The sequence below is a fragment of the Ictidomys tridecemlineatus genome, chromosome X (genome assembly GCF_052094955.1).
Source record: "Ictidomys tridecemlineatus isolate mIctTri1 chromosome X, mIctTri1.hap1, whole genome shotgun sequence".
NCBI lineage: Eukaryota > Metazoa > Chordata > Mammalia > Rodentia > Sciuridae > Ictidomys > Ictidomys tridecemlineatus.
In genome coordinates, this window is record NC_135493.1 from 31983532 (window position 1) to 31995050 (window position 11519).

An 11519-nucleotide genomic window follows, 5' to 3' on the forward strand; every position below is an offset into this window, starting at 1 on the left:
TCAGTATATTCATTTACTACAGGAAAGAAATGAGCCCATAGGGAAACGTTACTTTTTAAGAAATGACTTTTGGTGTGAATCTAGTTTCTTATTAAATTGAGCATTATATTTGATTTTTCCTCCTTAAATGTTTAGTACATTTCCAGCAAGAGCCATAGAAATTCAACAAGACCTTGAAAAGAATTAGTTATTGTTCTGCCTGGCTGCTGTAGCTGGCTTGTAACAAATTTCAACTTTAACCATTGTGAAATTAAAGAAATAGCCAAAAAAAAAAACTTTACTAAAAGTTTTTTACACAGATCACAAACCTATTGAAATTCTAAAAGTGATCTATTATATTTCAGAGTAAAATGTGGAGGAGAGAGGCAGTGTGGCAGAGTGGAAAGTGTGAAGGATAGAACACTGAAAGTCATCTTTCCAAGTGTCTTTTGTTTGATTTTCTTATCTTTAAAAGAGAGTTGGGTTGGCAGATCCTTGTGGGTACTTATATTTCTAAAATCCTAATATGTAGATGAAATGGAAGTTCTTCCAATATGTGTAATTGGAAATTCTTATATGAAGGTGAGGCTGAGTAGGAGTCTACTCACCCAATGATAATCTCTTTAATTCCCTCTACTCATATTGAAAACTACTACCCTACATTGGTAATTCTTTACGAGATTGGCAGGATTATTTGGAATTAAATTCTATTTTTCTTTCTAATTGAACCTTTTCCTTCTGTGAATTTTGGAAACCACATTTTACTATATTAGAGAATGATTTATCTTTATCATCATGGGAAAACTGCTTCACTAAAGGAGATGTGTAAAAAAATAGGAGAAATAGGTGAGAGTCAGGCAGAGAAAAAAATACTGAGAATGTACAAGTTTTTTTTTTTTTTTAATTAGGAAACAAAGGAAATACCAAGAAGGTGTTGGAGAGTCTCACAGTGCTGTTTTCTGCCCCTGGTGTTTGCATTGTTAAGACTGGAATGCTTTGCTATCCTGTAGGTCCCCAGCATTTTGCATCAATTGGTTAGAGCAAATAATGAATATTCATAGAATCATGTTTCTAGAAACCAGTTTAAACAATCTTTGAGGATGAAGGAATGACAATTTATTTCTATTATCAGCTGATAATACTACTATGTTATTTACATTTTTTATTCTGAATGAATTTTGTGGCTAGTTATTATTTCCCTAGGTAAAAGAAGAGGAGCCTCATGTTCAGCAATTTGTGCTGGAATTTTCTCACATTTCCAAATTTGTATTTCTTTAATCTATTCTTCATCTAACTCAAAAATTTCAACTTCATCATGAATACAGTTCTATGCTTAACATTTAGGCTCTTTCTATGCCTATCTTAGAGAAATAATAACCTTCTACCCATATAAGTCTAGGATATTGCTGGTGGGACAGCAAATTGGTGCAGCCAATATGGAAAGCAGTATGGAGATTCCTTGGAAATTTGGGAATGGAACCACCACTTGACTCAGCTATCCTTCACCTCAGACTATATCCAAAGGACTTAAAAACAGCATACTACAGGGACACAGCCACATGAATGTTTATAGCAGCATAATTCATAATAGCTAAACTGTGGAGCCAACCTAGATGCCCTTCAGTGGGTGAATGAATAAAAAAATATGGCATATATACACAATGTGATCACAATGTGATCCTTCACATTATATAAGTCTTTTGCAATTATGCGATTTACCCAGCAATAAAAGAGAATAAAATCATGGCATTTGCAGGTAAATGGATGGCATTGGAGAAGATAATGCTAAGTGAGGTTAGCCAATCCCCAAAAAGCAAATGCCACGAATGTTTTCTCTGATATAAGGCTGACTCATAGTGGGGTAGGGAGGGGATTATGGGAGGAATAGATGAATTCTAGATAGGGAAGAGGGGTGGGAGGGAAAGGGAGGAGGCAGGGGATTACCAAGGATGATGGAATGTGATGACATCATTATCCAAAGTACATGTATGAAGACACAAATTAGGTGTCAACCTTCTTTATATACAAACAGAGTTATGAAAAATTTTGGTATATATGTGTAATAAGAATTGTAATGCAAAAAACACAAAGTACATGTATAAACACATGAATTGGTGTGAGCATACTTTATATACAAAGATATGAAAAATTGTGCTCTATATGTGTAATAAGAATTGTAATGCATTCTGCTGTCGTGTATTTAAAAAAATAAAATCAATTAAATAAAAAAAGAAAAAGTCTAGGATCCTTTGTCTGGTTGTATTGCCTCATTAATATGGTCTTACTGACTTCAACTTATGAAAATTCAGCCAGTTCTTGGGAGTAAGCAGGAAACCCTCTTGCCAGTGAAAACTATTTTCAGAGTGTCATTTATTTGGACCATCACTAATTCAGCATGCTAGCAAATAGAGAATTGAGAGCTATGTGCTGGACTTTGGACAACATATTTTTCTTTTCTTTCTTTTTTTTTTTTCAAAATTAAACCCTCACATAAGCTTCCTGAGATAGTACTATTTTATGCTTCATCTTATATACAGGGAAACTGAAGCATAGAGAGGTCAAATGACTTGGCCATGGTTAAAAAACTAGTAAGGGTCTGTGGTAGAGTAATTAACTGCTCGTCAGATCCATGTGATCCTTCACATTATACAAGTCTTTTGCAATTATGGAGTACTGCACAATTAATTGTGGGCTAATAGGAGCTCAGGGACTTTAGAACTGGGGCAAGTCCATCCTCTCATGAGGTATAACCACTGATCCAAAACAACTAATAAGGCTAGAGATTTTCAAAAGTATTATCCACCTTCTTCCCATTATGAGGGGTTATAGGGGAAAGGATCTGATTACTTGTCAGCATATTTTCATGTTTGAGAAATTATTTATATACATATATACATATATATATGCATGTGTATGTATGCATATATATATGCATGTGTTTGTGTGTATGTAAACTATACATACACACATGTACTAAGGCATATGCTTTTACTTTGCAAATACTTTTGGACTGCTGTACATTTTTAAAAAAATATTTCATGCTTTATAATTATACATAATAGTGGTATTCATTGTGATATTCATGCATGGTACTATACCTTTTGTGCGTAGAAAAACTGATGTGTTACAGAAAATGTTGCTTTGACAGTTTTAGAAAACCTCCATTTTATGAATTTTACTAGAATCTTTCTACTAGGTATAAATTAATCAACACTGGACTAGGTAATGTTTGTTCAAAAAGGAAGAAAATATGTATGCTAGTTAGAAGGCATATGGTGCATTTCTAATCTGTATTTGAGCATTGCCCTGGCCATCTACATTGTTCAGAATTGCTTCTTAGTACTAACTCATTAGTAGGGAACATTATTCTTAGTGAAACTAAGATGTGCATTTGCATAATTTCTAGATCTGTGTTTGTTATTTACTCAATTATATGTTGGCTTAATCATGAAGTTGTTAAGCTATTTTCAGGAAGTTTTTGAGAGCTGTTTTTATGATGTGTAGCTCAATTTTATTCTGAAGAAATTCAACTATATTGGCCATTAAAACATATAATTTAAAGTTTCCATAGTTGGTTGACAAAACAAACTTATTTTGTTCTTTGCTGGTGAATTGGTAATTTATTTGTCTCCTAATTGAAGTATCATGAACAGCTTTATGTAGGGATAGTAGTGAAATATGAGACCCAATTCTTCCCTTTGAAGAAGGTACCATAAAAGGAAAATTTTAGAATTTAGTAATAGTGCTTTAGGCCTGTACTACCTACCGGGCTTTTCTTAGAGTTGAAAAATGGTAACAAATTTTCAACATGGAAATTTTATTTGGTTATGGAAACAGTGCTCTAATTTTGCCTTCTATGGTGGAAAAGATTTCTCAATAGTCTTCCCTCCTCTGTCGGATACTCTGTATGGACAGCTCCCTCCCCTGTATGGACACTTGTAATCCATAAAGACATCCTATTGGAACCCCAGTGATAATTTATATCATTGAAACAATCCAGCTGAAGTGCATTTTCTCAAGATCCAAGTAGCAGTCTCGTATAAGAATATAAAATCTTTCTATTTAGAATCTCTCATGCTCTCATTGTACCATCTGCAGAGTCTTAGACAAGTATATTCATGAAAATGTATTGCCATGATTAGTTTACCATAACAAAAATTCTTAATTGATATACCATTTCTGAATCCTTTAAGATATGTTGAAAGAAAGGGAGAGTTCAAATTTAGAGTTAAAACTTTTTGTTTCTTTCCCTGATGATATATTTGTGAACCTACAAGTTAAATGATCCAATCAATGATAAGTGGAGTTACTATTAGAATCATACTTAAACCTTGCTCAGTCACTGTCCAGCTGTATCATGTGGATAAGTGTTTCTGGGTCTCAGTTTTCTTATTTGAAACACCAGAGGGTCAGAGGGCAGCATTCTTAGGATTACAGCTTTAAAATGCTGTGATTCTCAGGAACACTAGCAGATAATTACGTATTATAACTTAACTATCTGTACACAGATGTGAAGATTTTAGTTAAATTCAGTTTTAAAACTGAATTTGTCAATTGCAAACTGGTTATACTTCTCATTTTTTAAATTCATTTTTCTGTTTCCAAATCATTTTATGTGTGTTAAAACTCATTTTCCTAGAAACATGTTTTCTTTATTTTAAAATCATCTCACTAGCAATGTCTTTATAAGTCCAAATTTATGGCACAAAATGCAGGGACATTTTTTGAAAAAGGAAGTAATGAAAGGAAAAGGAAAACATTTAATGCAACCATGGTTGAAATAGACACTGTTAATAGTTTTGATTTTTATTGGGTCCACTCAGAGAAGTTCATAGCTCAATCTATCTTTTAAACCACATCCTCTCAGTGTTCAATGGAAGAAATAGATAAAAAGCAAGGAAAAAAATGAATGAAGGGTAGGTAATTGGTTTAACAATAACAGACCCAGTTTAGAAATAAATATTGAAGGAGCTAAAAGACAATTTCTGGTCTCTGGTGAGAAGCCTGCCCTTGGCTTACATCCCCTGCCACTGTCCAGATGCTACCCTAAACAATAGCATTATGTTTTCACTCTGCCTAAGGACACAAATGGGCTTGGGGTTTAATATAACATCAAATTGGATGTCTTTTTTCTTTTTCACTAGAATTTTTAATATAAAGAAAACTTGATACTTTATATGAAAACTTTTGAGGTCTTTTATTCTTTTACACATACATGTGTTCTCTCACATGGTTTACAAAATAATATCATGGGTAACTGAGGAGAAGGTAGGGCTTCTTGTGACTTGCAGCTCACTAGGGATATAGGGCTGTTCATCTTGCCCCAAACTCATTCATCAGCCTTTCAATCATCATAATGGTTCTTTTAAAAATACTGAATCCTGTTTTGATCTGTTAATAAAGTCTAAGATTGCCAGAACATCCCAATCTCTCTTGTGCTACATCAATAATTTCCCAAGGTATTTTATTTGTTATTTAAACAATTCAGAAGAATAATGTGATTCATAAGACATACAAATAAATTGTCCTTTTAAAATTCTTATGCAGATATGACCTTAAAAACTGAGTAGATAATTAATTTATTTATCAAATATATATTGATTGTCCATTATGTACCTGGGACTATGTTAATTGCATCCAGCTCCAATTTTCTACTGCCTGAAACAAACAAGAAGTTTAAGGGTAAATAGTTTATTTTCTAGTCACTGTAAGATACACTGCCTGACCTTTTCCATTTACTGCCAGCCCTGGCAATAGTTCAAAGAAGTATGCTTTCCATAAAAAGGTCTTACATATGTATCTTTGGCTAAGATCCCAACTGGTCCTTACCTAATTAGAACTCAGTGAACCTGAAATCTTGCAACACATATCCTAGGGATATGTGTCATATATCATTTTCAATAGGAATATATTGCTCATATGAATGTTTTCATAGCTATTAATAAGTGTAACTTTATTCTAAAGGATTGCCTGATCACATGGCAGCCATCACACATTGAGTTCAAATAGGCACCTCAGTTTTCCTAGTAGAAACTGATGGATTAGCATTTGAAGAAGACAGAAGCAATTAGAGGAATGGTAGGAAGGTGAAAACAGTTTGGAAATGTGGACAGAAAGAGAGTTAGATGCCATACATTTAATTAACTTAGATTAGGGGAACAGTGTGAAAAATCCAGATGCCTATGTCAAAATCAGGAGATATAAACGTTCTGAAGTTCATAAGGTGATTGTATAGAAGCCAATACCAAATGGGGTTAACTGCAATCATAATATTGTATTCACAATTAGAGTCTGTGTGGGACCAGCAACGAAACTTATTAGGACAGATTTTGTGATTAGATTTAGTGACAGGTTATACCATTTTTAGATTATCAATTTATGTTATTGATATTGATCCTTTAGTTTGTTTATTATATTTGGCTTTACAAGGCCCTTTCTCATTGATTTCTTCATTTGTGATTTATGAATATCATGTGAGATAGAGTAATTATTATTTATTACAGTTTACAGGTAAAGAAACAGAGTTTTATTGATGGAGCCTAGATTACGTCACTAGGAAGTGGTGTGATTCCCATTTATCTAGTAGCAAATACTTGCTATGTATCTACTTTCTCAATTTTCATAATAGTCCTATGAAGTAAACAGGTATTACTTGTATTTAATAGGTGAGAAAATGTAAATATGGGAGTTGAGATAACTTACCTTCTGTCTGGCTCTAGATCTTGTGCTCTTAACCTCTAGGTTGTGCTACATGTTTTCATTACCATCATTTTCACTTTAACACCTTGTTTACAAGATAATTTTGTGTTTTACTTTATCAAAATTTCGTAGCCTTGTGAGGCCCTTGAAATTTAGTGGTAGCTTGGCTGCTATTGGCCAGGCTAGTGGAATCAATTCACAGATGTTGTTTTCCTTCATAGTCTCTATTCAGGGAGGCAGATATTCCAACATTTCATTCCTTACAATGTTGTACACATCTACAACCATCACAATCTGTGTATTTTGCCTCTGGAATTTTTTTTTTCTGAAGATGTCTATGAGACTAGAATTTTCTTAGAAGAAGACAGAGAAGAGGAGCATGCTAGGATTTGCATTTTTTCATGGTATGCCTAGGGAGCTGAAATTCAATTGATATCTCATCATTCTCTAAGTTTGAATGTTCTCTCTGATATGTGGATGCTAACACAACAATAAGTGGAAGCAAGGGAAGAATAGAAGTTCATTGGATTAGACAAAGGGGGAATGAATAGAAGGGAGGGATAATGGGAATAAGATAGTAGAATGAATCTGACATCACTTTCCTATGCTCATATAGTGAATCTCCACATCATGTTCAACCACATGAATGGGATCCTAAAATTAGGATGTTATACTCCATGTATGTATAATATGTCAAATTACACTCTACTGTCATGTATATCTAAAAGAGAACAAAAGAAAGAAAGAAACAAACAAACAAAGAAACAAACAAACAAACAAACAAACATAGATCTTATGGGAGAGAATAAAAAGAGAAGACAAATTCTCCCTACTCATAATTTTGTCTGGGGACAGCCCTTCATAGGAACATCTGCTGTTCAGTGTCTCTTATGGGATATATGAGGGGATGAAAGAAACAAGAGTCAATGACATTGACATGACTCACAAAACATGACTATAAATAATGAGATCTTTTATCTTGGAGAAGAATCTAAAGAGCATGGGGAAAACCCATATATAATTCACTTGAAAAAATTAAAGCTGTATAATTTCTTTTCTGAGTCTGTAATCTTTTTGGTCTTTTTCCGATGTTGTGCCAAGAAATAAAAGCTGATGGTTTGGTAGAAATAGCATCAGTTCATTAGTGAACCTCTTGATGGTATAAGTATTTACCATTAGTCTTATGTTTCCTTGGCTGCAAGGGGGCCAAGAACATTGAAAACTACTAAATATTTTTTAAAAATTAAAAGGAATATCTTTTTTCAACTGTCACAGCTTCTCTGAAAGTGACATCATTGGTTAGATAAACATTTAGAAAATGAGTAAATTATTTTATGGTGGGGGTGGAGGGAGCAAATGTGAGAGTGAGTAGGGAGAAGGTAGATGAAGGTAGACTGAATTTAATCAGTGTGGGCTGTATGTACATGTTGAAATCTCACACAGAACCTAATTCATGTATACAAATAATACATGTTAATTGATGGCTTTCTTAAAACAAAGTCTCTTTATTAAGGGGCTTTGGAATATGGACTCCAATGTCTTTCCTAAGTAAACGAAGAGCTTTATCTTACTCACTTCAGTCTTCTTCCTCAGGATTAAAGTATCTACACTGGTGGTAGTTTTATATTGGCTTTCAAATTTATCTGGATCAAGAATCCATGCTTATTAAGTTCCAATAATGAAACCTGGGCAAAGCTGATGTGATGGTATGTTTGTGGTAATGGAGGTGTGGTGAGGGTGTTTCAGAGAAAGACATGCCAGAATGTTAAATGTGCTCTCAGGGTTCAGATAAAATACTACAGATGATGGGAATTCTGGAAGCAAACAAAATAACAAAAGGTAGAGAATAGTGAATAAATCATTTCCAAGGAACTTAGCCTTGGGGTTTGACGTAAACTGTGATCCACGGGATCCAATGACTGTTTTAGAAGAAATAAAGTGACTGACAGTTAATGGCTAGCTCCTAGGGTTAGCATTTAGGCTTGTTTGAGAATATGCATTGAGTGTTACAAAGCAAAATATCCCTAGGAGAGACACCTCTAGGCATCATTTTCCATGTACTATCCAGTCTCCTTGAGATCTTGAAGGTCATATGATCTCCTTTAATATTATCCATTAGTTTTCCGCTGAGACAGAATTTAGCTTTACATTAAATGAAGTCAAGAATATTTACATGTTTCATATTGTTGTAATTTAGATCTTTAATGTCCCCTGAAAAGCTCAGGTGGTAGGCAATGCAGGAATACTCAGAACTGAAATAATCAGATTATGAGAGCTGTAAGATCATTGGTGAATTGATGGAATAATAATTTGAATGGACTACTGGGTGGTAACTGTAGGCAGGAAGGTATGACTGGAAGAAATAGGTCTCTGAGGGGCATGCCTTTGGGGACTATATCTTATTCCTGGTTCTTCCTTCTCTGTCACTCTGCTTTCTAGCTGCCATAGCTGAGCAGCTTTTCTCTGGCACACCCTCTTTCCATGATGTTCTGCCTCACTTCAGACCCAGAGCAATGGAGTTGGCAGATCATAATCTGAACCTTTGAAACTATGAGCCAAAATAAAGTTTTCATCCATTAAGATGTTCTTGTTAACTATTTTGGTCACAGTGACAAAAAGTTGATTGACACACATACCCTGGGGTCTCTCTTTAGTCTCTGACTCACCTTTTCTGATCTCAATGTGAATCTTTCAGGTCTGAACTTCTCAGTGTCCGCTATTGATTCCTTACAAACAAAAGTCAAGTTTGCAGTCTGCTAGACCTGATTATTTTTTATCATATTTTACAGTAGGATATAATGCATTTTGGATAAGAGTATACTAATCTTTTTCTGTCAGGGCCTAGAGCTTCATATATGCTAGGCAAACATTCTACCAACTTAAGCTATATCCCTAGCCCAAGTTTACTAATCTTATTCATAATTTATTTCCAATTTCTTGTGTTAGAGACCATTAAGTTCTGGTAATTTATCTATTGTGTATTGCTAATTTGGATTAAGATATCATTATTATTGACCAGTATTTGATTCAGTTTTACCAGCTTGTACATTTTAGAAATTATTTAGATGACCATCTCTCTATGTACTTATTGAAAGAATGTTCCCAGTTTTCTGTCCATTTCTCTAAAACATCTTCTCTGTCATAATTATTTAAAAAACATTTTGAAATTCTAGCTTTGTTTTCCCCTTTTGTACCTAATTTTTTCTTGTTTTTACTATTCATGGCAAACCTTCCTCAAAGTTTTATTGAGCTTTATATTTGTTTATATATAAAATGCTATATTTCATATACTTTCCTGTATTTCCTTACTAGGATATGTTTGTTAAACAAGCCTCTCTTCCTTTCAAAGCCATTTGGATTATTCTCATTTAGTGTTAAGGTCTGGGATTGGTTAGTAGTATCTACTTACATCTAGACCAACTAAATTATAGAGGGTCAAACTTAAGGGTTAGACGTGAGAAATGAGACAGTTTTGCCAAGGCATAGTAAGCAATTCTAGAAGGTCATGAGAAGACAGATAGTTTTGAAAGACTATCAGAAAAAATGTGGTGGATAGCTGGAAGTGAGGGTACACATAAGTGTATGGTGAGTACTCAGCCTACAAAAGAATCATATTAACTGGTAGAATCTGGTTGTAGGTCTTCTAGTAAAAAGTCAGAATAAACAGGTTATGATCATAGAGAGGTACTAGGCCTGGGCTGGGGGAAAAAGGTGGGAAAGGTGTGGGCATGAGAACTGGGCAATATAGGTGAGGCAGTAGTAAGTTTTCTTCAGTGTGAAGCTGCCAACCTAATTGTAAAAAAGTATTAAAATTTCCCCTAATTAGAAAAAGATGGTGTTTCTACAGCATATAAGAACAGGCAACAACTTTCTCAATAGGACTCTTAAGTTCAGGAAAAATTGTCAAAAATTAATAAATGGGATGGCATCAAATTGAAAACCTTCAACACAGCAAAAGAGACAATTAGGAATATGAAGAGAGAACCTATAGAATTGGAGAAAATCTTTGTTAGCTATTCTCCTTATAGGATTAATATCTAGAATATATGAAAAAATAAAAAATTTACATCAAAAAATTGAAGAACCCAAATAATAAATGGGAAAATGAATTAAATAGATACTTCTCAAAATAAGACATACAAATGTCCAAAAATATAGGAAAACATATTCACTATCATTAGCAATTAGGGCAGTGCAAATCAAAACTACACTGAGATTTATTCTTACTTGAGTTAGAATGGCAGCCATCAAGAATACAAACAATAAATTCTGGAGAGAACTCAGAAATAAAGGAATACTTTTACACTGTTGGTGGGACTGAAAATTAGTACAACCACTGTGGAAATCAGTGTGAAGATACCTCAATATACTAGGCATGGAACCACCATATGACCCAGATATATCACTCCTTGGTGTTTATTCTAAAGAATTAAAGTCATCTTACTACAGTGATACCTGCATACACATGTTTATAGCAGCACAATTTATAAGAGCTGAATTATGGAACCAGTCTAGGTATCCATCAATGGATGAATTGATAAAGAAAATGCAGTATATATACACAATGAAGTTGTATTCAGCCATTAAAAAAAAAAGAAAATTATGACATTTGCAGAAAATGGATGGGACTAGAGACCATCATGTTAAGTGAAATAAGTCAAACTCAGAAGGATAAGGGTAATATGTTTTCTCTTATATATGGAAGTTAGACAGGAAAAAGGAAAAGGAAATTGGGGACAGATCTCATGAAAATGAAAGGGAGATCAATAGAGTAAAGGGATGGAAGGTTGGGAGGTAGGGAGGAAGCAGGGAAATGCTAGGGAGTGACATTTACCAAATTA